We start from the raw sequence: 6055 nt of genomic DNA on the forward strand, positions 1-6055 counted from the left end.
TCAGCATTGGGAAAGGTTCTCAAAATTCTATGTGAAGGAATGCCCTCAGTCAAAGGTGTTTGTGGTGTCAACTTTAGGAGAGCTATCATGAAAGAGCAAGCTATTCAGTTGGGGGAACAGGTGCATAAGAAGGTATTACTTCCTGACTATCAACTTCTTTTTGAACTGGTCAATAAGGTGCTCTTACCTCGTTCTGAGAGACGGTCCATTGCTATAAAATCGGATATGGTCTTAATGGAGGCGCTTGATGAGTTTGTCCCAATCAATCTTCCAATAATCATGATAGATCATATGCAAAAGGTGGCAAATTTTAAAGGTGGAAATCATGGGCTACCATATGGTTTTCTCCTCACTCAAGTGTTTAGATTTTACAAGGTCCCCTTGGGTAATTCTAGAGTGGGCACACACAAGAAAACCTTCTCTAAAACCATGCTGGAAGAATGTGAGTGCGTAGAAAGAGTTGGTGGAAGCATCTCAACCATTTCTCAGCTGATCAATGCTCAAAATGCAGCTTCTGAAAAGATCAGAAGGTTGAGGGCTCAAAATGCCATACTGGAAACTCAGCTCAGTCAAGCAGTTAAAGAACCTGATTCCATTAATGAAGAAGTTGCCTGCCTGACAAAGGAAAATGACAAACTTCGCGCAAAACTGCTTGAATAACAACTGTCTGCAAATGCTCGACTGGACTTGGTTCTCAAAACCATTGTTGCCTCCTCTTCCAAGCCTCCGTTTTCTAGTGCCCCCTAGGATCCTCTCAGTGGCCAGCTATCTTTTGCTCTAATGATTTGTGGCTGTTGTTTTCCTTTTGTTTGTCTTTTTGTGATAGGCATGCTGGATTTCACCACTACTGCTCCTGTTTTACTCAGTCCATTGTTAATATTAATGAAACATCTCCTCTTTGTGCATGTACAATGCTGTTTTCCTCTAACTTCTTTTTTCTATCATGTTGTGTGTACATATATGGCATGAGTTGGCTGTGTTAGACTTCTTTATACTGATTGCCTATTTGTGTATCTCTTTAATGATGCCAAAAGGGGGGAAAAGGTTAGGGGTCAGGGGGAACTTGTGTAGAAACTTGCTGCAAATATAAGGGATCTAGTTAAGGGGGAATCTAAAGCAAAAGGTCAAGGGGAACTTGTGTAGTTTCTGGTACCATATCTGGTTATCTCTGGTCTAAACAAATACCATCACTGCCTAAGTTTGTCATCATCAAAAAGGGGAAAATTGATGGGTTTTCAATGTCTTTGCCTTATGCCTCTTATGTTTCGATGATCTAACAAACTTATTGTCAAGAATCAGATAAAGAACATTACCCACCTGGTGTACTTTTCAAATGAACAATGTTCAGTCTAATCTCCAGCAAGTGAGTGAACAACCACAAGGAAGAACACAACAGGGATCTGGTCCCTTTGTTTCTCCAACAGAAGTACAAGTCAACTGTACAGTTGGAACGTAATAGCAGATAGTGACTATCCATAACTGCTACAAAGAGGAACACAACAGAGACCTGGTCCTTTAGGGTTCTCTGACAGAAGTCAAGTCAACTATATAGCTGGAACGCAACTGCAGAAAGTGACTGTCTGCAAATGTACACGCGACAGTGCAGCAGTATACAACTACAGAAAGTGACTATCCGCAACTATACACGCGACAGTGCAGCAGTCACTTCTCATTGGGAAGAATCGTGTACCAAAATTCTACATCACCATTATGATGTCTATTGTGGTATAACAACATGGTACAAGGCACAACACATTCACTTGTGCATTCAGTGATATTCTCTCAAGCATTAAAGTGTTCATCCGGTATTGAAGTCAGTGTTGTTTCAAGAACAAGAAGACAACTCCACTTCAGGATCAGTTTCATAATGAGTCTATGTGTATCCATAGTTGAGTTGTAATCTTATTATTTGTTCTTCGTTGTAACTCTATCTTGCTTTCTTAGAAGCTTTGTTTTAGGAAACCCAAAATCCGTAAACTTTCTGAGTTTATGTTGTGACTAGGTTTAGTCATAAGTTTAAAGCCTTTGTAACTAGAGAGTCACAAAGTGGCTTGTGGTAAGAGTATCACAAGTTAGTTAAGTTAAATCCTTTGTAGTAGAGAGTCATTACAAAGTGGCTTGTAATAGTGAGATTATAAGTTAGTGAAGTTGAAAGCCTACAAGTGTAGGTCATGGTTTTTGTCCCCTTGTGTGGGATTTTTCCACGTAAAAATCCTGTGTGTCATTTACTTACAATTTTACTAGCATTCTCAGCTTAACCTCATAGATGACCAGGTACTCTACTGTTTGGTGGACTCATATAAACTAACAACCATCCGTATCACTTCTTATCATTTTGATTTTCTTGTTAAGTTGATTTTCAACTTCATTTTTGTATTGCTTGAATGAGTCTATTATTTCATCTTTACTATTAAGTAAGTAAATATAGTAATATCAAGTACTGTCGTCAATAAAAGTTATGAAATACTTCTTTTCACTGCGAGATGGTATTGACTTCATGTCGCAAATATCTGTGTGAATTAAGTCTAAAGGATTTGAATTCCTTTCAACTGACATATAAGGATGTTTAACATACTTAGATTCCACACATATTTAACATTTTGATATGTCGCATTCAAACTTAGGCAATAATTCTAAATTAATCATTTTCCGCAAGGTCTTATAATTGACATGTCCCAAACATATATGTCGTAATTCATTTGACTCAAATAAGTAAGAAGAAGCTGAAGTTTTATTATTCTCAACGACCATTACATTCAGTTTGGAAAGGCCCTCAGTGAGGTAACCTTTTCCTTCAAATATCTCATTCTTACTTATTACAACCTTATCAGATACAAAAACACACTTAAACCCGTTCTTAATGAGAAGTCCAGCAGATACTAAGTTCTTCCTAATCTCGGGAACATGAAGGATGTTGTTCAGAGTCACCACCTTGCCATAAGTTATTTTCAGAAATATCTTGCCACATCCTTCAATTTTGTCCATTGCAGAATTTTCCATAGAAAGCATCTTTTCGGATCCAACGGGAGCATATGTACCAAACGCTTCTCTAACAATACAAATATGGCGAGTGGCTCCAGAATCAATCCACCACTCCTTAGGATTTTTCACCAGGTTGTATTCATAAAAGCATAGCACACAAGTCATCAACATCTTTGTGCTTTTCAACCATGTTTACTTGACCCTTCTTCTTGTCTTTCTTTGGAGCATGACAATATGTAGATTTGTGTCCAACTTTTTGAGAGGGTTAGCAATTTCCGTTAAAACGCTTCTTGCTTAGGTTATTTTTCGGTCCAGAAGCCTTCTTCCTCTTTCTATTATTTTGAGGAGCATCCTCAACAATGTTTTCTCCTATTATTGTTGAGTTTCCACAACCTTTCTTTTCATCAGCTTTGTTGTCCTCTTCGATTCTTAACCAAACAATAAGATCTTCAAGCGACATCTCCTTATGTTTGTGTTTCAAGTAATTTTTGAAGTCATTCCACAAAGGTGACAACTTCTCAATCATCGCTGCAACTTGGAATGCTTCATTAATGACAAGACCTTCAATGAAAATTCTGTTAGTAAAAATAATATAACTAATACTTTTGACATCAGTATTAATTTGACTTATACCTTCAGCAAGGAGATCGTGAATAATTACTTGCAATTCCTAGACTTGGGTAATAACAGACTTGCTATCTACCATTTTGTATTCCAAAAATTTAGTGGCAACACATTTCTTTAACCCGACATCTTCAGTTTTGTATTTCCTTTAAAGAGCAATCCATAATTCTTTTGACATCTCCACATTACTCTAGACGTTATATAGATCGTCCTCCAGTCCGCTAAGAATGTAATTCTTGCATAGAAAATTAGAATGCTTTCACGCCTCAGTCACGAGAAAGCGTTCATTGTCTGGAGTTTCATAGGGCAGAATAGGAACATCTTCCTTAATGAACTTCTGTAGACTTAAAGTCGTCAAGTAGAAGAACATCTTCTACTGCCACCGTATGAAATCAATCCCGAAATTTTTTTCGGATTTTTCCGCCAGTGCCAATATCATTGTTGTTGGGCATGTCGATGCATTGGCAGTCACCATAGGAACAATCTGGTTCCCCTTGTCATTCATCATTTCTGTAAAAGAATGACACAAATAAAAGTTAAAATCACGTAGATTTTAATCTCCAATGGAGTAGAAAACTACAAAGGTTTTAGTCTCCAAAACAGTGAGTATAACACAAATACAAAAAATAATTAAGTTCTTTAAGCTTGTTAGTAAACTGTATTTGTAAAATAATTCTAGAGAAGATAAAATAACATATAAACAAAAATTTAAGAAACAGAATATAATCTGAGCCCACTAAATTCACAGTGTTTCCTTAAGGAACTTAATCCCCTCCTAGTACCCGAGGTTGTAGATTATTTCCTCCTAGGATAGAACGAATTACATATTGGTGTAGTAGTACTTCAAACCCCAGTATTTCAGCGAACATAATGATCGATAGCAAATCACATTTATTGTTGCTTTCTTTGTAGGTAAAATAATGCAGAAGAAAGGAGGAGAATTCAGAATTTCATATGGAAAATCTGAGAGAATGGACTGCTATTTATAGCCCCAACCTGTTGAGTTCAAACGAAGAGGGTCAGTTACGTAAAACAACCATAACGTAAATGGCCATTTATGCAAATTAAAACGGGAATTCAAATGCAGAGGAAATTACTTTTTTGTTACGAAAAAATGGACGGGCAGATAAATTACTTTTCCGTTAAAAAAATGGACGGGCAGAGAAATTGATTTGGAATTAATATTAATTCTCCGTTACAAAAACGAATATTTGATAATATTACGTTAATATTTACTATTAACAAATAAATTTGGTCCAAAAAATTAATCAATCAATCGTTTGACCGAAGCCGAAGCCGAGCGAGCGACGACGACGACGGGAGGCTTGCCTTCTTCCTAACTCTTTAAGAGCTAGAAGAAGAACACTTGTATATAGGGAGAATTACACAAAAATACAGTCCACCTATATACATTGCAGCAGAATAACCCAGTTACAACTTTATAAATCTGTAGCCCATTAACAATAAGCCAAAGTTTGAAATATAAGCATTTTTTTATTTTGCAAATCTTCAAGCACGAAAATTCGATGATTTTTTATTCAAGCATAGCAAGAGCTTAGTGCGTTGAATTATCCTCGATCAAAGCAAACATTGTATCTAAAGTAATAATATGATGCAAACAACATGTAATAACCATCCAAACAAGTTGTAAAGGGATCAACCCTTTTTAGGATAGAACAAAAAGAAATTAACGCGATATAAACAAAATTCTTAGGTTTAGTTCGAAGCTTAAATTTGAAAGAAACTCTAAGTTTGGTCTACTTAGGGTTAGGACTGTGCATTTGGATCGGATATTCGAAATTCGAACCGATTCGCTCAATTTAAGATTTCGGATTATGTTTATTAAAATTTTAGATATCCGGATAGGATTCGGGTTGGTATAATTTTAACCCGATCTGATCCGAAATTCAAAATTATCAGGGCATGTATAAATATTAAACATTAATTTCGGTTAGCCAGTACTTCCTTCCTTTACATCTTCTTCCAAGTTATATTGTAGAAACATGACACCATAGTACCCTCATAATTGTAGAAACATGAATTTTTCTTGCTGTATTGCCTCTTCTACAAAGAAAATATAGGTATGAGTTTTTCAACTTAGAGGCATAACAACTTGAACCTCCAAAGAAATATTTTCTTAGAGTTGCAATGCTGATAAAAGGGATAAAAAGTAAAGAGATATTTGTATTAGCACAGAACACAAAAGAAACAGATAAGGCAGATGCATTAGCCGATTAGATTAGCAATAGCCTTAATAATAGGTATAATCCGATCTGAAAATTCAAAATATTTATCTGATCCAAACTTTAAAAGCCAATCCAATCCGATATTAATTTGGATCAGATTCGGATTGCATTTTGTAGAATTCAAAATTCAAAATTTCAATCCGTAATGTGCTAAATCGAATCCGATCTGGTCTATGCACGACCCTACTGAGGGTGCTTTGGTA

The sequence above is a fragment of the Nicotiana tabacum genome, chromosome 7 (assembly GCF_000715075.1).
Source record: "Nicotiana tabacum cultivar K326 chromosome 7, ASM71507v2, whole genome shotgun sequence".
In the NCBI taxonomy this organism is placed as follows: domain Eukaryota; kingdom Viridiplantae; phylum Streptophyta; class Magnoliopsida; order Solanales; family Solanaceae; genus Nicotiana; species Nicotiana tabacum.